The 25,147-nt window shown below is 43.9% G+C and overlaps 1 long non-coding RNA gene across 4 annotated transcripts in view; it reads right to left on the bottom strand.

Moving 5' to 3' along the window:
• The window catches only part of LOC123522428, an 87,879-nt gene that overhangs the window by 20,874 nt on the left and 41,858 nt on the right, over positions 1-25,147 (bottom strand). For all 4 annotated transcript variants that reach the window (XR_006680704.1, XR_006680705.1, XR_006680706.1 and 1 more), the window contains 2 exons: positions 10,685-10,767; positions 5,680-5,841 (listed from right to left, as the gene is read on the bottom strand). This is a non-coding gene — a long non-coding RNA (uncharacterized LOC123522428). The remainder of the gene's footprint in view (positions 1-5,679; positions 5,842-10,684; positions 10,768-25,147) is intronic.

Raw genomic sequence — 25,147 nt, 5'->3', positions numbered from 1 at the left:
TTATTTGGGGGGGGGATGTCTTACTTTCGGGGGAAACAGGGTAGCTAAAGAGTACAGACGGCTGGACCCTACAAGGGCATAAAGCCAAGGCAGCAAGGTCTCAAAACTCTTCATTTCTCAGATGTAGGCAATTTGATCCTGAAGGTACGGATGAACAAAATAACTTCGGAAGTGTATTGGTAGGAATAATGTTGCTGATGGAAGAGTCGTCTGTAAATGTAAAGTAAGAATTACATGGTGCAAATTTGTACTGGCGGATGCCGGTGGGGATTTCAAGTACATGCTGCTTGGTATGCAAAATGGCTGGTGAACTCAAGTACCCAATACTGAATGTAATGGGAACCAGATGTCTAACAGAGAGAGAAAAATATTTTATAGCAATAAACGTGACATTGACTCCTAAAGGGTTTGCTGTTTTAAACAACTTCCCGGTCTTACTTTTCCTCGTATTTTAAAATAGTTTAAAGTAGACTGCATAAAGAAATTATTTCCATCTTTTGCAAGAAAAATTATTTAATTTGCCACGAACTTCTAGAATGCATACATAAGGAGAAATGATCGGGGAAGAGATAATTTTGGAATTCGTTTAATAAAACACTGTGCTCGGCAATGCAAAAGAATATTAAGGCAAATAAAGCATAATTCCCCCTGCCCTGAAGGGACTTGGAATATGCTAGATGTGATAAGACACACACAGCTGTATGGGGACATAGTGAAAACAAGCCGGAGAGAGAGGCACAATTAAAGGGCCATGGGACTGCGAGGGAGAAAGAGAAGGCTGCAGTGGGGCAGGATCCCCCTGATGTGACTTGTGCAGCATCTCCATCTCCTGTGACTCCTCTAAAGGCTGCCCTGGAACGGGCCCTCTTCTCTCTTGCCTTGGCCAGGCCACAGCTCAGCTCTCTCAGCTTCCCTCATCCCTTGCAATGGCAGCCCTCGTCCCATCTGGGAAGGAGTGCGCCGACTTATTCTGCTGCAGGCTCAGTACTTAGACTGCAGGTCCGCATCCTGCTTTAATAGTTCTTAGTCGGAGCCCTGGTGAGTCACCTCACCACCTCCTTCTGCCTCCATGGTCTCCTCTGTAAAGTGGAGCCTGGTGGCATAGTAGGTTATGTGTGGGGCAAACCTCCAGCAGCCCCACGGGAGAAAGAAGAGGCGCTTTGCTCCTGTAGAGCAACACTCTCAGAAACCCACAGGGGCGGCTCTACCGTGTCCTACAGGGAGGGTCACTATGAGTCCCAATCAACTCCAAGGCACTGAGTCAAGGACTCAGTGGGGATAGGAAGGATGGATCTGAAGTGCTGGTTGTCAGGATAGAATGAGGGCCTGGGGTGCCTAGTGCAGTGCACACAGTACCAGCACAGAGCCAAGAGCTATTAGGACAACCTGGCTTATTAGGACAAACTGCTCTCTGTCACCCAATTCCATTTCCATAGGACAAAAACTAAAGTCCTTCCTTTGGCTTGTTAGACAGTACACGCAGTGGTGCTTACGCACTCCTCTGTTCTTTCTCTCAATCAGTTTCATCAAATACCTAATTCTCCTGCCCCTCTAGTCCACTTGCAATGGTCCAAAGGGGCTTTTGGGGTTTAAACCCCCATGGCTTAGCCCGTGCTGTTTCACCTGCCTGGGACAGTCCACCTTCCAAATCTCTACACCGCAAACCCCTGCTCACCCTGCAGTTCTCCTCTCTAACCTTCCCCCTGGTAGCCTGTGAAAGAATAAGGTCCTCCTTTCGGAAGGGCAAGAGCCCTGCTGGTATAGTGGGTTCCATGCTGGGCTGCCAACTGAAATATCCGGGGTTCAAAAGCACTAGCCCTCCCTGGGAGAAAGAGGAGGCTCTCTACTCCCATCAAAGTCGCAGTCTCAGAAACCCACAGGGTCGGTCGACCCTGTCGCTCTGCGCGGGCATGGACTTGTTGGCAATGCATTGCGGTTGTTCACTAGGCCAGAGGAGCCCTGGTGTTGGAGTGCACCACACGCTGATAACTGCAAAAGTGGCAGTTCAAAGCCACCAGCTTCTCCACAAGACAAAGTCAAGGTCAGCTGCCCCCATAGAAAGGCACAGCTTTAGAAGCCCAGCGGGGCAGTCCTTCCCTGCCCTGTAGGCTCGGCATTGATTCCATGGCAATGAATTTGGTTTGGTTTCTCCTTTCCTGAGCCAGGAACCCTGCTGGCACAGTGGCTAAAAGCACTCTGCTGGGAACCACAAGGTCTGGGGTTCAAACCCACCACAGGCTACACATGTGGCTTTCTACTCTCATAAAGATTTACCCTTGTGGAAACCCTACAGGCAGTTCTGCTCTGTTCTCGGGGGTCACGCTGAGTCAGCATCGGCCCCGCAGTAGTGAGTTTGGTATGGGGGGAGTTCATACTCGGCCGAGGGTCACAAACTCACATGGCCCAGGCAGGTAGCATATCCAAATGAAGCAGTACAAGATAAGATGAGTGGTAGGAGCTGTGGTGAAAACAAGAATTAATGACCTAGATGACGCTGTGGGGGAGATATTGGGGTGTCAACTGCATGGTTAGTGGTCCAGACCCACCAGATGCTCCAAGATGAAGCTTTCTGCTCTCATAGAGGTTTACAGTCTGAGAGACCCTCAGCGACTCAGCAGGAGCGAGAATGGGCTTGACAGCGACGGCTATGGCTCAGGTTATGCTCTGTCTAAAGAGCCAGCCCTTCCTCACTGTTGCCACCGGAGAATGTGGTTTCATTATTACCGATCCCCCCGTTTTCTCAAGGTGAGATCAAAATCTTGACTTCTCCCAAAAATGTCCAGTTTTAATTTTCAGCAACTACATTTATTTTAATGGTACCATTTGAAGCCAAATAAACCCATCTGGTAACAAATGACTAACTGTAAACAGACCTCAACTCTATGAACAGCTCATGTTGGGATTTCTGGAAAATTTAACTTTGCCTTTTAATCATTTAAACCTCTACTTTCTCAATAGACTACAGTCCAAGAGCAGAAGTTCTCAACATGTGGGTCGCAACGCCTTTGGGGGTCGAATGACTCTTTCACAGAGGTCACCCGATTCATAACAGTAGCAAAATTACAGTTAGGAAGTAGCAACGAAAGTAATGTTATGGTTGGGGTCACCGCAACATGAGGAGCTGTATTAAAGGGTCGTGGCATTAGGAAGGTTGAGAACCACTGTGAGAGGATCTGGCTACATTATCTTTGTCTTCCTAGAGCCCAGAACCGAGCCCAGAAGCATCTCTGGGAATTTTTTAAATCATTTTATTGGGGCTCATACAATTCATCACAATCCATACACACATCAATTGTGCAAAGCACACCTATACATTTATTGCCCTCAACATTCTCAAAATTCATTTTCCTCTTGGGTTCCTGGAATTAGCTCATTTTGGGGAATTTCATATTGATGTCTTTCAGAGCTTTGAAGTCAAAACAGACTCTGCAGATGAGAGACCATCCCAGGTAGTGGGAGAGAAACTTTTACTAAATTCTAAGCAAAGTGATCTGGTTCATTTTATACACTTCTGGAATAAAGGTTTTCCTCTGCCAAGTGTCCATATTTCTAAAGAAATATAAAATTTCAAGAAATAATTTCTTTTAAAAATGAAAAAAAAAACTTGTAAGTTGTGGAAGCCTTAAAAATATCTGATTTGAGGGTGGCAACAATGAAACATACAACTTTCCTCTCTTTCTTAAATGCTTCCTTCCCACCCCACCCCCAATATCATGATCCCAATTCTACCTTACAAATTTGGCTAGACCAGAGGATGTACACTGGTACAGACAGGAACTTGAAACACAGGGAATCCAGGACGGATGATCCCTTCAGGACCAGGGGTGAGAGTGGCAATCTCGGGAGGGTAGAGGGAAGGCGGGGTAGACAGGGGAGACCGATTACAAGGATCTACATATAACCTCCTCCCTAGGGGATGGACAACAGAAAAGTGGCTGGAGAGCGATGTTGGATGGTGTAAGATATGACAAAATAATAATAATTTATAACTTATCAAGGGCTCATGAGGGAGGGGGAGCGAGGGAAGGGGGAAAATGAGGAGCTGATACCAAGGGCTCAAGTAGAAAGCAAATATTTTGAGAATGATGATGGCAACAGATGTACAAATGTGCTTGACATGGTGGATGTATGTATGAATTGTGATAAGAGTTGTATGAGCCCCCAATAAAATGATTTTATATATATACATACATATATATATACATATATGTATGTATATGATTTGCTTGGCACTGTATAGAACTCTTCTGGCAACAGCTCCCAAACCCACTACAGGATTCACAACACCAGAGCCCGCTCTCAAGATATAAACCTCTTATAGAAAAAGTATACATATATATAATCTTCATCTAACATGTCAATCAGTAATGTGGCATCACTTTCACTTTGTTGTGCGGTGAGCATGAGCCATGTTTTAAACCCAGACACATCATCTCCTTGGCAATGCCATTACTGGAGTTGCCATGAAGCAGAGGAATATGGTAAAAGGTTGTGGACAGATTAGAAGATTCAAAGAGAACAGGGGCGGTATATTTGAAAGAAAACTAAAAACTGTGGAAACATCAGAATCTCCTAAGTGCTATTCAATTGGGGGAGTATTTGAAGTTCGATAAGGGTCTATCTCAAAACAGGCAGTGAAAATAAGTGTCAGGCGGCAGTGAACCACTGCCCCTAGAATCCCATTATCTCGGTCTCTGCTTCTCACACTTCATCTCCTCTACTCACCTTTTACAAACCAACTTCCTTGTAAAGTTTTCCACGGCAAGATGTAAATCCTAATCGCAAATCCATGCTGCTATTGCCACACCTTCCCGTCTGATTTATTCCCGAGGAAAGCGTGTGCCCTAACAGACAGATAGACACACACATGTCCACCGTGGTCCCATTAGCTGGAGCCAAGGCTGTGGAGTTGTGAAAGAACTGGTTTTGTAAGACAGAAAGTGGGCTGGGGCAAACACCAAACATCTAAATGATGATCCCATTTTCCTCGATAAATGTAAAAACAGAAGGACAAAGATGGGAAGGGTCCACATCAAAGGATTGCTATTGTTGACGTCCCTGTTTTTGTGTTAGTTTTGCTTCTCTGTGGATTTTTCATCTCTACAGTGGATAAAACCACTCAACTGTCTGTTGGTTGTACTGTGGTGGCTTACATGGAAGTTCTGTCATTTATCTGGGCTTCCAAAACTTCATGCAAAAAAATCCAGTATCTTTCATTTCCATCTCTCCACAAAGGTTTTGAAGCCTCTTCAAATTTCAAATAGCATCAGGGTCAGCCCTAGTGGGCAGTTTTCATTGAAGCTTCAAGACTCAGACTCACTTAGAAGAAAGATCTGGTGAGCTACTTCCAATAATTATTCAATAAAAATCCTGTGTATTACAACAGACTACTGTCCAATACAATGCTCCAAGCCAAAGCCACTAGACTGAAAGAGACTCAAAATACAAGGTGGCGGCAACAATGATGACAGCATGTAGGGCTAGCTATCATTTTGTTCTGTTGTACATGACTCTGGGCTGATTTAATGACAATTAGCAACAGCGGAAACAATGAACTAGGTGAGGGAAAGCGGCCCAGCATAAATGAGGCTTTAAAAACTAAAACTGGGTACAAAAGGCTCAGGTGGAAAGAACAAGTATCTTTAGTGGTAACAGAATCTAGAGTGCAAAGAAGCTTACCAAAGAAGGGTTAGCAGCTTGAAAGGAAAATTCCACCTGGGAGTCCTTTGGAGTTGAGCAAAGTCTCATCAGGAAGGTGCCCACGCTATTGCTAGTGGAGAAGCTGGATGTTGAGTTCACCAGGGCTCATGGTCTTACGACATTGTGGTGTGCAATTAGATCCTAGGATAAGATAAGACAGAGCAAAGAAAGATATGAGCCAATGGAAATATACAGTATGATTGTGGAAGGCAAGAGGGAATGGTCATAGCAGAGGAGCCCAAGTTGAAAATACAGGTGTCAATCAATCATCTGAGGACAGGCGAAGGAAGGGCCCTGTTCATCACCCTGAACAATGGCAGTGGGATACAAAACATGTGAAGGGAAATGTGAGTTCGGTCATTGACATGCACACAAGATCAAACCGTGGCCAAGGGATCAATGGATTTTATAATTGTCATGCAGAAATAGATAGCTGGGGCAATTCAAGTTATTAAGTTGAATTCAATAGAAGATGAGAGAAGACAATGTGGTCTCCTGTATCTTCTCCCTTTTTCCATCCTGCTCATTATCATCTGTTCCGTGTTTGGTCTGGCCTTGTGTCCTAGCTCCTGCGTCTAAGAGTGCAGATACCCTTCCCTTTATGGGAACAAGTAAACGCCTGCGCTGCCCAGCTCCACTCCGGCACAGACCGGCGACTGTGAGTCAGAGCCAATTCAATGACAACTGGTTGGAATTTTTTGTTTGCTCATTTTTTTTAAGACCAGGGATGTTTGAGGGGGGTGGGAGGCAAAGATAACATCCAGGGAGCCAGAGCTCTCCCTATGCCTCTAAAAGAGCTCTTGCTTTCCTCCTTTGGCATGTTGTTGTCCACAGCCACCCTCCCCACTAGTGGAACCCGACTCATAGTGACTGGAGGCGCAGAGACAGAAAACGCTGCCCCGTCCAGCACCAACATCCCGAGTGGCTATGGTCACACCTTTATGGTCCATACGGTTTTCAGTGGCTGCTTTACAGAAGTAGGTCCCCAGGGCTTTGTGCCAAGCCCATCTGAGTCTATAAGCTCTGCTGAAACTTTTTCCGCATCTAAGCAGTATGCAAACCTTTACTGATGAGCAAGCAGTGGCTGTACATGAGGTGTGTTGGCCAGGAATCGAACTCGGATTTCCTGGAGAAAAGACGAGAATTCTATAGGTGAGCTACCAATGTCCCATTCCTTCCTTTGGGTATTTAAAAAAAAAAAAAGTTCAATTCCTTTTTGTTACTGTTATTCTGTTCCTTTCCTAACTTAATTCCTCCTTAGTGGTTGATCATTGAGGCTTCTGTGCACTTCCAAGGTCATAAAACTGAGATCGAGAGACCCTGCCCCCATGGGGATCTTGGCTTGAATACAGCCCTCATCTGGAACGTGCTGTTAGTCTTGGCCCCCTTGGAGCCTCTCGGAGCTGTTCCGGCCTTCTGCTACCGCAGGCTTTCCAACTCACTTCCCCTGGCAGAGCAGGGGGTCTGCTGATAGCAGCTGCATCTGGAGCCTCAGAGGGAAGACAGAGAGCAGGGTGGTCAGAAGCACGCCTCTGAGGATGCCCAGAGGTGCAGCTTCAAATGAGGCAATGTAGGTGGGTGGGGCCGAGGGCCTGCGGACCCGCCTGACCAGTCTGACTCAGAAAGGGAGGGAACTCACAGAAAGGTCACTGAGCAGCTGATAAAGGGTGGAGGCTGAGGGAGACAGAACAACTGGACCCAAAATACCCCCCTAGCCCTAAGGGGAGGGAATCCTTCCCTCGGTGCTGCCCCTCAGGCATTAGTCTTCCCCTCAGAATGTCCGTCTGTGACAAGACACCCCAGGTGGGTACACCTGGACACGTCTCTGCCGGTGAACCAAAACACATCCTTCTGTAATGACTCAGCAGAGAAATGAAGATGCAGGCCCCAGGCAAACCCCCCCAGGAATGGCCTACCTTTCGCTAAAACAACCACAGGCATGGTTCACCCAGCACCCGAGCAGCAGGCAAGCAGCACCACCTCAGGTCAAGGAGAAAACTCAGAGCCAAAACAGCCTCCTTGCCCAGTTGCCACAGGGCCCAAAATTACACCATGGAGGATGTAATCCTCTGCACGCCTCACCTTTGTTGGGGCTGGCTTGAGGGACACCCCAGGAGAAGTCTTCACAAGAGGGTGTACAAGGCCTAGCAGCTCCCAGAGTGATTTGGGAGCAGGCAAGGAGAGAGGTGTTGAAAGGGAGGGGACAGGCAAAGGAAGTGTTGGAGAGTGATACCGAAGGAAGCCAGCTCCTGTTTCAGAGTTTTACCCAGAGGGAGCCAGCCTGGCAGCTCCGTCAGAAAACCCAGGCCGGAGTGATTTGCCAGTAAATGTGAACCATGCATGTAAACAATCCTAATAATTTATTCCTTGAAATGCTTTTAAAATACATTATTATGCCGAGCTTCACATGCCTCAACTTGAAATTGCCCACATAGAAGGAAAAAAAAAACCATTCAGGAGCAATTAAAAAGAATAACAAGAGAGGAAACAGCATCTGTCTACTGTGCCAGGACCTGGAGGAAGAAAGCTAAAGACAGGTCACCAGACCCCTGCACCAAGGTCTTAGCTTCTGGAGGAATCTCTCCTCAGTAATTCAGGTAGAGACCCTGACTGTCTATCTAGCGCGTTGGTTCACTTGACCCCAGAAGAGTAAGCAATAAAGAAAATAAAAGCAAACAATCACTAGTCGGAATGCACACCCAGCCCTCTGTATCAACAAGCATCACAGCTCCACTTGATTCCATTTTTAAAGTCCTTAAGAAACAGCGCAGGATGTCCCAAAGGTAAACTCACCCTGCTTCAGCTGCCGGCCGCAAAGTAAGTGCCTTGTCTGCCACAGGTGAGCTTGAGACCCGGGTAAGGGTCAACTAACAAGCGGCGAGAAGGGGGACAAGGAAGGGAGAGGGGAAAGACAACGATGGGAGAGGAAGTGTGCAGTGTGCTGAGAGCAAGTGATTCTCAGAGAACTAATCACCGTTTCTACACCCAGCTTAGACCTTGACCGCTTAACTCCATGGAGACTTTGAGTCACGACATAAGGCTCATTGCTCACGGTCGTGTTGCTGGTTAGTTGGGGGCAAAAGTTAGGCTTAAAACTTAAAACTCCAGTCTAACTAAGGAAATCCCCCGTGTTGCTACAGCAAAGACTAGCAAAATTAAGGGATTCGGGAACTGGGTGCACCCGCAACTCAGTTTCCCCTTCTGAGCATGGATCATTTAGTCACCAACGAAGGATTGCTCCTGGGTGGCTATTGCCATCGATTCATGGCAACCCCGTGTGTTCAGAGCAAAGCCGCTCCACAGGGCTTTCGAAACAGAGAGCCTTGGGAAGGCGATCACCAGACCTGGAGGGCTTCCAATCACCAACCTTTCAGTCAGTCTTCAAGGGCTTCCATACATTGCCCACTTCAGGGAAGGCATGGTTCTGGGCATTGTTCTAAGATTGGGATTTACCTCCATAAAGTAGGGTCCACGCTGTCCCTTTGCAGAGAACCACTCCCTGAACCGCAGTGCCCCCAGCACCTTCATGCCAGTCATGCTTCTCCACTTGGCCCGCCCTCTAAACCACATAGTTGATAGGTCTGTTCATGTGCTCGCTGTGCGTCTCCCCCTCAAGACAAGGATGGCGTTCAGAGGACAATAGTCATCTCATTAAAGGCTGTCTTTCCAATACTTAGAACAGTCCCTGCCCATAGTAGGTACACAGTAAAAATGTGTTCAATGAATGGCATTAACTCTCCAGGAGAACTTTTTGTCAGTGCCGGTTCATGTAGTAGAAACAGCCAAAATAGTCAGAGAGTGTTCTTACAAACCATCTAATTTGACCATGATTATGTGTGCCAAATAGAAAATATAGAAAGGAGATGGGGTTTCAATAATGGCCTATAAAGTGCCTGGAAGCTCAATTTGAAAGAAAGCACAATTTGAAATGCTTGTATTCTGTGCCACTTAATGCAAGAACAAGGGCCAGCTTGTGACGTTAAAAGGCAACAAATTTAAAACGAATAAAAGGAAATACTTTTTAAAGCAGCGTGTAATCTACCTGTGGAATTCATTGCCGTAGGACATTATTGAGGCAAGTAGTCTAGCAAGATTCAAGAAAGGATTAGACATTTATTTGAATAGGAATAATATTGGCAGTTACACTAACTAGGTTAAAAAGTTACAAGGCATGTCCGTCCCAGGGCTCTAGGGCATACATAACTGTGCACCAGCTGGGTTGAGGAAGGAACTTCCCCCTGTGATAGACCATTGCATAATGGGCCAGATGCACCAGGGTACGAAGTGGTTTTGCCTTCAGCCTTCGGTAACATAGGCCAGGCCCTTTGCCGAGGGGGTGTTCCTCGGGTAGATGGACCAGTGACCCCGTCCTGTCCCTTGGTTTCTCCGTCTCCTTGTTGCGCAATCCTGAATAGAAGGTAGACAGCCCACAGTCTTTGGGGATGCGCACCTGAAAAAAAAAGCTTTTCCCCTTTAGCAAAGAGAAATGGTAAAAATAGCTTTCTTCTTCCTGATGATGAAAATGTTTCACAGGATGAAATCATGCGTTCGCTGTACTCGTACTAGCAGCACCGGAGTGCCAGGAGGCTGCCAGAGCACTGCCGACCCTCGGTGTGGCGGACTGCTTGGCAAACCTCCCACCGGGGCAGTGCCCACCCTTTCTCCCCATCCCAGTACTACGCCTTCTGCACGTTGCTCACACGTGTTTAATGAAAGCACACGTCTGCAGGTGTGGTAAGAAAAGCCTTCTAACGTGGTGCACTCACACTTGGAAGCATTTCCTCTTTGTTATAGTCAATTACAGTGCCAGGCCCAACCTGATATTCCCGGTGATGGAGAGCATGCATTTTTCCCACCCTAACATGGGAAATCCACGTGGCAGCTGTTAGCCACACATTTGAATACAAGCGCCTATTATAAGATGCTGCCCTATTAAAGAAAATATTGAAATTAAATTGCTCGTTATATTTCCGACTTTACAAACCTTACTTCTCCAGGTGTAGGCAGCATGCTGAGGAAACTGGAGTAGTGCTTAAACTATCGTCAAATTGCAGTGCCAGGAACATTCTGCAAACCAAAACAGAAAGGGAGATTGCCATGTAAATTCTCAAACCAGCAGTGAACCTGAAGTGTTTAATATATCTCTGACTAAAAGTAAATAGGCATTATAGATTCTTAATCTAGGGTTCTCCGAGGTCCATTACAACATTGAGGGGTTTGGTCTCGGTGTTTCAGAGGAAAAGACAAACACTAATGCATCCTCCCACACATAAGAACCAATGAGAAGTTTCTCAAGTGGGCTTAGGAAATGTCCTTTCCACTTAACTCTAGGACCTGCTCCCAGGGACGTCCTTAAATTTGCAGAATAAAAAAATAAAAATAAAAAATAAATAAAATTTTAAAATTTGCAGAATAATAAAATTAGATCCTTTTCATAAATGCTCCTGTATAAAGTGTCTTATTCCCCCAGAGAAAAGGCCTTAATACATGTAGGTGATATTTAGGATAGCTACTAGTTGCAGAAAAGCCTTTTCAAGTTTGGCTACTCTCTCTTGGTCTAAGTTGCTCTTTGTTATTTTTTTTGTCATATGATTTTTATCAAAATAGAGTTCCTCGGATTTATGTTTGTTAATGTTTGCTCTTTACTTCAAATTAGCCATATATTCTGAGCTAGGAGTCAACCAAGATGTGCTTCAAGTCTTAAGCCTTTTCTAAGATAAGTCACTTAAACCTTTTTTGTCTCTCTGTACTCATTTTTGAACTAGACATGATAATCCCTAACTCATAGATTAAGTGAGATTTAATGATAATGCAATTGAAGTATTTGCCTTTCCTCCCCAACCCCCACCCCTTCCCACCCCACTCCCACCCCCCAAAAAAACAGAACCCATTGATTCCAATTCATAACTATTCTACTTTATACATGGTTTCCAAGACCATAAATCTTTATAGGAGCAAATCAACCCAAACCAAACTAAGTCCTGCCAACTCACAGTGACTCTCGAGGACAGGATAGAACTGCCCCTGTGAGTTTCCAAGACTCTAACTGCTTATGGGCACACACAGCCTTATTTTTCTCTGGAAGAAGGGCTGGTGGCTTTGAACTACCAGCCTTGCAATTAGCAGCCCAACATCGAACCCACGGGACAAACAGGCTCCTGCTTGTCATAGATAAGGCAGATGATAAATCATACTTGTTATTATGACTAATGAGCTTTTGGGGTGTTGGAGGTTCCAATCTCCCAGCTGCTCTGTGAGAGAAAGACGAGGCTTTCTGCTCCCATACAGATTACCAGTCTCAAACACCACACTGAAGGGCAATGAGTCTGAATGGACTTCGTGGCAGTGGGGATTTGGGGTATTAGTAAGATGATGGCTATTTTATCTGGGTATGTGCAGTCATTAGGAGTGCATACCATATTCCGTCACTGCTAGATAGCTCTCATAGTTATCAATGACGCTGCATGATTACGTCAGAGTTTCCTTTCTCCTAGCGATACATTTAGATCCTAATTATAGTAAATAAATAGTCTGATGAATTATCTTTGCAGTTGTGAGAACTAATGGTCAGAAGCTATAAACGTTTGTCTGATTCTTGATGCATGCTGCCAAACAGCTTTCTGTCCGGGTTTTGTCCACATGCTCTATCACAGCAACATATGAGTGTTCGTCTCACCACTCCGTGGCTAACAATGGGAATTACTATTAAACACGGAAAAAAGAAAAAGGCAAAAAAGAAAGGAAAGGAACTTTTTTAAAGCCCTGAGGACAAATAAGCTTTTCTGTTTCCAGATCTGGCAGGGGGAGCGGGGAGCGGGTGGGGTGGGCAGGGATCCTTTGAATGGTGCCGATTTCTATTCGCCCAACATCAGCTGGTCTCCTTCCAATTGCTTCTTCAAAATACGCTCCTCGCCCTCTTAGAACTTCTCGTTCTCCAGTGCTCCCCCTTGTAGTTTTCCAGCCGAGTGAAGCCACAAAGCGGAACAAGCAGTTTCATTTTTCGGCCAGATGTCCAGTGGTCCCATGAAGCCTAGCGACTCAACTCCCTGAGACAGGCGTGAAGGGAATGCCCACAGGCCCATTCCCAGAGGAAACGGGAACTGGTAAAGCCAATAGATAAATATTTTCTTGCAAGGTAGAATAATGTAAAATGGCACAGCCCACATCTGACCACAAAGCATGGAAGCTGTAACCCAATGAGGCGTATCACCTGAGCTCTGAAAGGGATAATCTGAGGAGGAACAGTTGGTTTGTGCAGCTTTCAAGGCCCCTACATAATACCTGGTCTGGTTTTGTGGGAAGAGAAAAAAGAAAGAAAGGTAGGAAGAAAGCCAGCCTTTGTAGGGAGTTTACTACAGACAGTCCCCGGGATGCTAACATCGACTTTATGGCCAACTCAGACTTGTCCTTAAGTGTCCTGCCAATTTGTCCTCACATTGAAATGATTAAACAAACGCAACTCACAACAAACTTCATCGCATTCACCTTCATTTGCTGCACACGCCGCGTTTAAATCGCCGAAAACATGTCAAGCCCTTTCTTTTGCATTAAATTCGAACTCTAGGCCCCTTTCTGACTGGCCTGCACATTCTTAGGGACACAGTCAAGAACAGATCTCTTTCCTAACCTGGGGGCTGCTTATCCACGTGAAAGGTGAGAGAGTGACAGTGTGGAAATGGGAATGTTTAAACTCCAGCCTGCAGAAACTGCCTCATACCCTTCCCCCCTCAATGTCCAGCTTGCTCTCTATGTCTTGAAATAACTGCTGGGAGCTTCCAAAATTCATCTGCTGTCTATCTGAACATTGGTCTGATAAGAACATGTCTCAACGCCCTGTTGAACCACAGACAACCCTCATGAGAAATCTCTTCTCGATTGGTAACATTTTAAGTCTGTTTCAGCTGCTTCTTGGGGCTTGGTGGCAACGGAGTTTCCACCATAGTTGGGCACTGTCCACACTGGTGGATGGTGCAGCAATGTCTTCTAAATGCCAGAATCTTGTGCTTGCTAAAGGAACTGAGAGTAGTAAATGGAGATGACGGAAACCAATGATGGGCATGGCCCCTGGTCCTGGTTCCAACAATATCTCCCTAGGTGGGCAGGAAGCATACCTTATATGTAAGCACAGAGTACAAGAACTAAAGACAGCCTTCCATCACTAAGAGCCCTGGTGGTACCGTGGTTACAATATTCAGTTGCTAACCTAAAGATTGGCACTTGGAGCCACCAGGGGCTCCTTGGGGGAAGGAGGAAGCAGTCAACTTCCATAAAGACTTGCGGCTTTGGAAAGCCCATGGGGCAGTTCTACTCTATCCTGTCTGGTGACTCGGAATCAAAGTATATTGGACGGTGCTGGGTTTGGTCGCCTAGATCTGACTGCTTACTCCCTGCGTGACCTTCTGCAAGCGCTGAACTTCTCTAGGCCTCAGACCCCCCATGTACTCAGGGAACAGAGTACCACCTACTTGGCAGAGTTATTGTGAATGGCACATCAGCATCTGCCACACAAGAGATCTGTGCACACACACGTGTGTGTGTGTGTGTGTGTGTGTGTATACACACTTGAGTTTTGAAAATCAATTACTCTTCTCCATCTTTATAGCTCACGAGGTGGTTTTTGAAAAGTCAATCAGGAAAGGAAGGGGAGAAGCCGATTTTCCTCTTCAACAAGAAAAAGCAATTAAACGTCAAATATTAACTGTTCCTGGGAGTAAATTTTTTTAATGGGTTAAAGGCTTGGCCATTACAGACCTCCAATATGTAATTTCTAAGAAAGGAACAGGTAATATTTTTTTTTAATTGAGTGGAAGATAAAATGCTAGAGCCAGTGTGTCCTTTCAGAAAGCACTTTTTTATCCATTTTCATGCGCTTCCAGATTGCATCATGCCTTTTAAGAGGCCCAATTTGTTTAACAGCACTTTATTTTAAACCCTCACTTGTGAGAAGCATTGATTTATGATGGGGCTGATTAAAGCAATGGTGTCTTAAGCAATAATGATTTCGATTAGAACTTTCATAAGTGTGCATTATTCTGATTTGCTCTCCAATCTTCCCACAGTCCTGTGCTCTGAGGAAGGGGATGTGAATAGGTGATGTCATTTTTAAAAGTCCCTGGATATAGTTAATATTGGAAGGGAATGTATAGGCAGATGGACTAATGTACCTTTTTTTGATTACGTGAATGTATTATATTTTAATATGCTCTGACAAACTCTTCAACAACTCCCCAGTGAGCTCCTACCCGCTATCATTAGGGTTATTTAGTGCTCCAATCCTGCTCTGATTCCCACTGAAGCCACACTAAAGAGAGCGGAGTGTACACACCACATGTCCCCCACCAGCCTAGGACTCACAGTCTCCCCTTGTCGTTTTGGGGGACTGGGAGCCACAATTAGGCTCACACGTGTTGAACGACTTCAAATGCAATCTTGGTGGAAACACATGTCAAATAGGCTCTTATAATCTCAAGGCGCCCTGGTGGCACAGCAGGCTACAGCTTGAGCTGGCAACCACAAGTCCAGAGGTTCAAGTCCACCAGGACGTGCCCCAAGGGGAAAAGACGAGACTGTTGGCTCCTGGAGAGCCTGTTAAGGTCTTGGAAGCCTGTAGAGGCAGCTCGACTTTACCCTGTACGGTGACCAAAAACCGAAATCCACTCGATGGCAGGGACTTTAAACCTAAGAGCATTCAGCTGCCAACTGCAAGGTTGGAGGTTTGAGTCCACTCGGAGGCATTTTGGAAGAAAGGCTTGGTTACCTTTACCCACAAACAATGGAAAACTAAGTAGGTCAGCAGTGTTCACTGTGATGCATATGGAGTCACCGTGAGTCAGAATCAACTCGCCTGCTTTGGTTTGGTTTTGAGGCAGTAGAGCAAGCTGGCCAATGGACAGGAGAACTCTGCCCATTGTCGCCTACGATGGAATGGTGTCAACTACGAAGAAGCCCAGTCCGAGGAGGGTAGATGTCCCTGGGCCTCGGCTACATCTCACCATTGGGATTGTCAAGCAAGTGTGAATTTGAGTTTTTCAAAAAGAATCCCAAAAGCCATGTGTTTTATAGTCAGCGTTCCCCAACCTTTTTTTATGTGTAGTCAAATACATATAAAATTTGGCATTTTAACAAGTTTGAACCATATCATTCTGTGGGACTTTGTCGCATTCAAAAGGCCGTACAAACACCACCTTCTAAAACGCCTCATCATCCCAAACAGAAAGCTTGTACCCTTCCAACAATAACTCCCCATTCTTTGGAGACGACAAAACCAGGAGGAAGAACACTACGTGACAGTACACTGAGGCAGCGGATTGGTTGATAATGTGTATCAATTATTGAATGTAAAAAACATGATCTGCTCTATAACCCTGCGCTTTTTTTTTTTGTTCTTTCTCAGCAATGTCCCCAATCAGTTATATACTAGCATGGTAGCAAAGACAAAACCTCCTGGAAAATTGTCTATGGTCATGTCCACAGCAAAACCCTGCTCTTAATTCACAATAAAAAGTTTCAAAGTAAAATAAAGTTTCATTCCTCCCCACCCCAGCTCCAACCCTGGTAGCTATTCGTCTATTTTGGCTCTACGAATTTTCCTGTATACTTCGCATAAGTCGAATCATACAATAGTTGCCCTTTTGTGCCTGGCTTCTTTCACTCAACATGGCATCTCTCAGGTCCATCCATGCAATAGAATGCAGTACAAGTTCATTTCTCTGATGGCTGCAGGTTCACAGTATGTGCCTGCCACATTTCGTGAACCACTCCTCTGTTCATAGACTCTTGGGTTGGTTCACCTTCTGGCTGTGGAGAACATTGTTGCAGTGAACGTGGGTATATAACACATTGCTTTCGGTTTCTGCTCTCAATTCTGTTGAGTATCTTGACTTTAAGAGTTGGAATAAAATATTTTTTAAGGAAAATAGCATGTGGGCTGAGCAAATATATCTCCTAGACAAATTCTGTGTGTCGGCTGTCCCTATAGTAAGTTCTAGTGGGTACACAAGCTAGTTATTGGTGAGAAGGTATACCACAACATGGTGCCATGCTATGCAATACATTTTTTAAATTAACAAAGCCATTTGATTTTGTGATTTTGTACATAATTGATTCTATATGTGTGCTAAGATCTGTATGTTAGGCACTGTCATGCAAACATATACTCATATATCAACTACACCATATCATCAGTTTAAAAATTAAAGGGAAATGCCACATGACCCTGTGGACGAGGCAGTTTGCACTTATGCTCTGATTGAAAACCCCATTTCTATTTGAAACTGGCCTCTGAATACCAAAGTCCATATGTTGGGGGGGGGGGGTCCTGACTCATCGAGACCCTATGAACAATAGAACCAAATACCGCCCAGTCCTGATCCAACTTCATAATTGTTCTTATCGTTGAGCCCATTGTTGCAGTCGCTGTGTCAAAAGGGCTTTGCTATTTTTCACCGACCCGCTACTTTACCAAGCGTGGTGTCTTTCTGCAGGGACTGGTCTCTCCTAACAAAATGTCCAAAGTACGCGAGACAAAGTCCGGCCATCCTTCCCTATAAGGAGCATTCTGGCTTTCCTTTTTCCAAGACACGTTTGTTTGCTGTCTTGGAAGTCCATGGTACTCATGATATTCTTCACCAGCACCATAATGCAACGCTCCTATTCTTCGTCAGTCTTCCTCAGCCGGTGGCCGATTTGCGCATGCGTGTGAGGCCGTTGGAAATACCCTGGCTTGGGTCAGGCACACCTGGATTCTGAAAGTAACATCCTTGCTTTTCAATATTTTAAAGAGGTCTTGTGCAGTAGGTTTACCCGATGCAATGTGTCATTTGATCTCTTGATTGCTGCTTCCATGAGCATTGGTTGTGTATCCAAGCGAGACAAAATCCATCACAATTTCAATCTTCTCTCTGCTTATCATGATGTTACCTATTGGTCCAATTGTGAGGATTTTTATTTCCTTTACATTGAGTTGTAATCCATACTGAATCCTTGATATTCATCAACAAATGCTTTCAGTCCTCCTCACTTCCAGCAAGTAAGGTTGTGTCATCTGCATATCACACACAGGTTGTCAACAAGTCTTCCTCCAGTCCTGATACCACCTTATTCTTCACATAATCCAGCTTCTCTGGTTATTTGTTCTGCATCGAGATTGAATAATTATCGTAAGGGGAAACAACTCTAATGCACACCTTTCTTGATTTTAACCCATGAAGTGGGTTTAACCATGAAGTGGATGTCAGTGTATAAATTGTTCAAGTCACACAACCACCTCTTGATCTGTGTACAAATTCCACATGAGCAGAATCAGGTGTTCTGAAATCCCCATTCTTCTCAAAGCTAGCCATGTTTGTTATGATGGACACAGTCAAATGACTTTGCATAGTCAATAAAAGTCAAGGTAACATTTTTCTGGTACACTCTGGTTTCAGCTATCTAATATCAGCAATGGTATCTCTTGTTCCACTTCCTCTCCTGCATCTGGCCTGAACCTCTGGCAGTTCCCCTGTCAATATACTGCTGCAACCACTGTTGGATGATCTTCAGGAAAATTTTCTCACATGTGATAGCAATTATACTGCTCCATAATTTGCACATTCTGTTGAGTTGCCTTTCTTTGGGATAGGTACAAGTACGGGTCCTTTCTGGTCAGTTGGCCAAGTCGCTGTCTTCCAAATTTCTTGGAAATGTGAGTGCTTCCAGTGCTTCATCTGCTAGTTAAATTGTTATTCCATCAATTCCTGAAGCCTTGTTTTCTGCTAATCTTTTTACTGCAGCTTTAACTTCTTTCTTCAGTATCATTGGTTCTTACTCATAGGTTACCTCTTGAAATGGTGGAATGTCAACTCTTTGGTACAGTGACTCCATGTATTCTTTCTATCTTCTTTTGACACATTCTGCATCATTCAATATTTTGCCCATAGAATCTTTCAATACTGCCACTCAAGGCTTGAGTTTTTTCTTGAATTCTTTCTGTTTAAGAGTGTGTCCTTCGTTTTTGTTTTTCTAGCACTAGGTCTTTACACATTTCATTATAATATTTTACTTTGTCTTCTCATGCTGCCCTTTGAAAATTTCTGTTCAGCTCATTTTCGTCATCCTAGCTGCCATGTGCTTTAGTTACTCGACGATTAAGAGCAACTTGCAGTCTCCTCTGACATCCACTTTAATTTTTTCTTTCATTTGTGTCTTTTTGATGACCTTTTACTTTCTTCATGAGTGATGTTCTTGATGTCCTCCCACAGCTCATCAGGCCTTTGTCATTAGTGGTCAGTGAAACAAATCTGTTCTTTCGTTTTTCTCAAAATTCAGATAGAACAGCCTCGCCGTCACATCTTGGCTCTCAGAGACTTGTTTTAATTTTCTTCAGCTGCCACCTGAACTTATATATGAGCAATTGCTAGTCTGTTCCTCAGTCTACCAAGGACCTGCCTGCACTGTTGCTACTGAGGTTTTCCATGGTCTCCTCCGCAGATATTTTCAATGGGATTTCTGTGTCTTCTATCTGGAGACGTCCACACAGATAGTCTCCATTTGTGTTGTCGAAAAAAAAAAGTATTTTCTATGAAGAAGTTGCTGCTCTCACAAAATTCTGCCATGTAGTCTCCAGCTTTGTTTCTATCACCACGACCATATTTTCCAACTACTGTTCCTTCCTATATCCTCTCCATTATTGCCTCCCAATCCCCAGTCATTATCAGTGCATCTTGATTTCATGTTTTGATCCGTTTCAGACTGAAGATGTGAGTAGAATTCTTCAATTTCCTCATCACCGTCCCTAATGTTGGTGTGTCAATTTGAATAATAGTTCTCTTGATTGAATTTCCCTGGATGGGGGTACAGATCATCCTATCACAGGCAGCAGTTTTCGCTTCAAGATAGATCTTAGAATGTCCTTTTCAATGATGAATGCAGCCCCATTCCTCGTGACTCTGTCGTTCATGACGCAGTAAATCATATCATTTTCTGATTCAAAAATAGCAATGGTCTGTTTGGGCTCGCTAATGCCTACAATATAGTTCTTATGCCTCCCATTGCATTTATGAAAACTTCTAATTCTCCTAGATTCATACTTCATACATTCCAAGTTCCGATTATTAACTGACGTTTGCAGTTATTTCTTCTCATTTTGCGTTATGCCCCATCAGCAATGGAAGTCCGCAAGGCTTTACTTCTGCAAAACGTACTTCATTCATGGCAGTACAGTTGATTCCACTTTGAGGAGGCAGCACTTCCTCAGTCCGTATGGCTACTAACCCACTGCCATGTACTTGACTCTAACTCATGGTGCCGCCGTGTGTTTCAGGGCAGCACTGTGCTCCATAGGCTTTTCAATGGCTACGTTTTCAGAAGTAGATAGCAGACCTTTCTTCCAAGTTACCTCTGGGAGGATTCTGAGCCTCCAATCTTTTTGTCAGTAGCCTAACATATTCACTGTGTTAACTGCTGGCACCACCAGGAACTGTGTGTGGGTGGCACATTCTTATGTAAATTCCCAAGGATGATTGGAAGGTGAAATCCCCATCTCACCCTGGTAACACTTGTTTTCATTAAATCCGCATCACAGATTTCTCTATTGAGCTGGGATACTGACTGGGGCCTTGCATGATTGAACTCTAACTCTTCATCTTGGTCATTCTGTGCTCCTGTAGTTCTTATGACAGCTGACAAGAGAAGAGCTTGTGCATTAATAATAGCTCTGGAAAAACACATAACTTTTGTCCATTTTTTTAGGAAAAAAAAAGTAAATGTCATTTACCAAGACATAAATGAGATCAGTAGAGAGTCCAGGCATTAGTATTTTCTGTTTGGAATTTAGAAAATGATCTACCTAATTGCATTACAGAAAATAAAATAAATAAATAAAAGTTAAGATTACCTAGTTTTAAACTTTGCAATTATTTCTGAGGCTTCTCCTTGAAATGTCTTAAAAGTGGAATATGAACTGAAATGCTTATATTGAAGTGTTTCTCTCTTCCTTTCATATATGCTAGCATTCTTTCTACCCCTTCATCGGCATTATCCAGAGAGCATTCCTCACACTTGAATTGTATGTGGGTGTCACAATAAAAACGTATTTATTATAAAAGCATTGATGAGATCCTATTTTGTGACAAATGTCATGTCTATTCTCCAGGGAGTCAGCAATGAATGAGAAATGTTCTAATTTAATTCAATAGCTTGCTAATGAATCTTCCTCATTGAATTATTTTTACTAAAAAGCCATCTACTGAATATTATTTGGAGTGCTGGAAGCAACAGAATTCTCCTTCCAAAACCTCATTTTAGCAAAAGAGAAACTGAGACCCAGAGATCAGATTACAGCTGGGTCCAGAACACAAGAGGCTGACCTCAGAGTTAGTTTTGCTTGTGTTGTTATTGGTTGTGGTGCTGTTGGCTGTACAGCCCCACATTTACAGTGACTCCACACACAAGTGAATGAAAGATTGCACCATCCTGATGATTCATGACTGATCAGACTGCTGTGATCAGTGGAAATTCCAATGGCTGAATTTTTCAAGTAGATCACCAGGCTTCTTGTCCTAATCCATTTTAGCATAGACGTTGGGCACCAATGTGCAAGCCTCCACTCACAGAAGGGTGACGACTGTGTATGAGGTCATTTGACCTGGTACAGAATCAGGGTCTCCTGCATAAAGGGTGATAATTCAACCACAAAGCCACCACTGCCCTCTTTGTTTCAATATATTCATCCAGTTGAGAATGCACCTCAACACTAGGATCCAACTCATCATGCTTCTATTTAGGAAAGCATCTCTTTGACTTCCTTTCCAATTAGTGCGTTTCTACCTATGCTTTGTGCTGAAGCTCCATTTTCATGCGAAAGCAGACCTCTGAATCCCAAAGCCCATTTAGTACAGTATAGTCCCATTAAAATCCCCAGAAGCACCTGGGCCATGATTCCTGGGACCCAGAATTCAGCCACTTGTACAAACAGAATTACAGAATTGCAGTGGTTGGCAACATTTGCAATAGCATCCCATCATCACTCAAAAAACAAAAACAAAAACAAAACAAACTAAAACCTCATGACTATTGAGTCTATTCCAACTCATAGGTGACAGAGTGGGAACAGTAGAACTGCCTCTGTGGGTTTCCCAGACTGTAAATCTTTATGGGAGTAGAAAGCCTTACCATTCCTCCTTGGGGTGGTTGGCGGTCTTGAACTGCTGAACTTGCAGTTAACAGCCTAAGGCATAACCTCTTGCATCCCATTATACCTCTGACATATTCCACATATACAAAAAGAAAAAAACTAGTTGATAAGCTGATGTCAATAGAGGCACAAGGGTTAGTATTTGTACCTTCACCACGCTAATGAAATTTTTAAGTTTGCCACAGTTACATTTAAAATCGTAGCTGCAGTTTATCTATTTTTTCAGTGGTCTTAGCTAAAATTCTAAATGGTAGCTGAACTCATTAAAGAAGTAAGTTAGATCTTCTTTTGCTTAAATGTGGTCTACTCTGAAGCTGCCTCTGGACATAGCGATAGAAAATTAACACAATAAGTAAAGCATTATAGAACAGCTATTAACTGATTATGTTAATAAAAACCAAACGGGGGCCTTAATTCTGTCCCTCTGGGAGAGGAAAGATAAAATGAGCAGCAGGAAAAATATATGGAGTCAAAGATAATCAATTTTAACCAATAATAATACAGATAACTGGCTATCATGCTTTAAAAAAAAATCTAGATCGCTATCTTCAGTTTAGGGATGATAGAAAATTGTTGATCTGTCTCTTTAAGACTTGTTTGGCATTAAATATTAATAGGGGTGCAGTCCAGGCTAACAAATTGGAAAAATTAAGGAAGTATAGGCAAGAAGTACCAGACACACTGCCCAAATGACAAAGTTTACCTTATTAACAAAACAATTAGCCTGTCCAATCCCCTTCAGGGGAAAAAAGTGGGGGAGGAGGGTAGTGCCGTTAACTCCAACTCATGGCAAATCACCTCTACCCATGGCAACCCCAACCCATGACAACGCTGTATGTCGGAGCAGAACGGGCATCCATGGGGCTTTCAGAGCACTGACCCTTCAGGGGCAGATCTCAGGACGGTCTTCTGGGGGCCTCTCAGCGGACTCCACCTAACGACGTCTTAAGTGACTGTTGAAGGTCTGGGGATCTACTTCTAAAAACTTGACCCTTGAAATTCACATGTGGAAGAGTTCTCCACGACAGACAAGGGATTGTCATGACTGGAAGTCCGCTCCACCGCAGGCGATGACTGGCTAAAAGCCGAGCGCCGTGCTAGACTCTTTCCACAAATTATCTCTAAGTCTGACCTCACCCTTACAAGGCTGGTGATGATCTTCGCCACCTTCCTCATGCCGCGACCCCTTCATACAGTTCCTCATGTTGACGTGACCCCCAACCATAACATTATTTTCATTGCTACTTCATCACTGTCATTTTGCTACTGTTATGAATCATCATGTAAATATCTGATATGCAGTATGTATTTTCATCGTTATAATTTGAACATAGTTAAAGCATAGTGATTCATCGCAAAACAATAGGTAAGTCTATATTGCGAAATACTTATTTCTGTTTAAAAATAAATGACATTTTGTCTTGAAGCATGGTGTAGCATGGGTAACAGTCTTCACGCCGGGTACTCGTATGTGGGTGTACCTGCATGTGGGCGGACCCGCCTGAAGACGGATAGAGGAGCGGTGTCTTGGCTCCTAAGCCATCGGAAACATGTGTTTTGCGATGGACTAGACAACCCCTGTGAAAGGGTCCCACCAGTTGAGAACCGCTGATTTTGAGAGATAAAGAAATTGGGACTGGGATGACACTGAGGCTTATTAGGTCTGGCATAACCCGATGGCTCTCACTCTTGTGCCTCCCGCCGTGTCGTCTGTCACCCTCACCACTAGCTAACGCTGTGACTTGGCTTTTTCCTGATCCATTTGTTCTAACCCTCTAGCCCATGGAACCAATCCACCCCATCCCACACACACACACATACGCCAACTCCCAATTACTTTTACTTCTCATTGGTAAAAAGTCAGCAAATTCAAATGAAATGTTAATTTCTATGTGAGGATATATTTAGCATTTCCTTAACATGCAAACAATTTTAAATCTTCCATGAGATATGAACTTTTAAGTTGGTAGAAAGTATGGCAGTTTCATAAGGCCTATTAAATAAATAAAACTATAATGGTTCAGATGTTTAATGAATTGGTCATAAATGAAAAGCACTCTCTTACACGGACATGTGGATGTTTAGAACAGAAAAGGCTCTCAGAGCTGAAACATTTGTATGTGAAAACAAGGTCAGACTTGCTCATTACCGGGTAGAGAAGGCCCAAAGACCTGCAGGGCACGGAAGATTCAGAGAAGGACATTGAAATTTGAAACTGAAGATACGTTTTAAAAGCCAGAGCTCTTCAAAAACATGATACATTCAGGCCACCAGGCTTAAGGGACATATTGGAGGTATCCTAATACAGAAAGTTTCAAAACTAATTAAAAGGTGACACTACTACCACTGGACCACCATTGCAGCAGGCCTGACTTTGATGCCCAGCCAAGGATGTGTAGTTACCACAGGTCTCTCAATAGCTGTCTGTGACACGAAGCAGGTTTCAGCAAAGTTTCCAGAATAAGATAGACCAGACAAGAGGTGTGTTCTCTACTTCGGAATAATTGCCCAATGAAAACCCAATGGATCGCAATGATCTGAGTCAAAGTGGATCCTAGGCGGGCACAGGCCCAGGCAGTATTTCCTTCCATTGTGCACGGGATTACGAAGAGATGTCAGCTAGCAACAATGGCAATAGAAATCATTGTAAATCCTAATAATTTGCGATAAGAAAATAAATGTACAATTTTGAAGAGAGGACAAACATGTGTGGGTGATTATAGACATGACTTAAAATAATCAATTGGCCTCCAAAAAGGAATTTTTTTCAAATCCTATTTACAATACTGTGGCAGTTACATAATCTCCTGTCAGGTTGCGCAAAGGGGTGGAGTCTAGCCCATCAATCAGGTTGCAGCTTGATGACCTCATTTGGAGTCTCAGAAGAGATAATAGCTCACTGGAGGCCAGACCCAGTCTCTCTGTGCCTTCCCTTTCCTGCTGTTGAGACACTCAGAGAGCTGGAGGAGACATGTGGAGACCTGTGCCAGTGTTGAGATGCTTCCACTGCCACTGGATCCACAAGACCTCCTATCCACTGGCCTATAATGTTCCTGCATCGGGCATCATTGTGTGTGCAGCATGACTGTAAAGAGGAATTTATGGACTCTTTATTGGACATATGGACTAGTATCAGACTTATGGATTTGATCTGGACTGGGATGTGTTTTTTTTGTTTTGTTTTGTTTTTTCTCTTTTTTAACATTTTATTAGGGGCTCATACAACTGTTATCCCAATCCATACACACATCAATTGTGTAAAGCGCATTTGTACAT

This window comes from Echinops telfairi, unplaced genomic scaffold, assembly GCF_000313985.2.
Source record: "Echinops telfairi isolate 266 unplaced genomic scaffold, ASM31398v2 ScPeMD7_7409;HRSCAF=8447, whole genome shotgun sequence".
NCBI classification, from domain to species: domain Eukaryota; kingdom Metazoa; phylum Chordata; class Mammalia; order Afrosoricida; family Tenrecidae; genus Echinops; species Echinops telfairi.
Note: the sequence above shows the minus strand (reverse complement) of the source record. Positions and strands in the feature narration are given on the sequence as shown.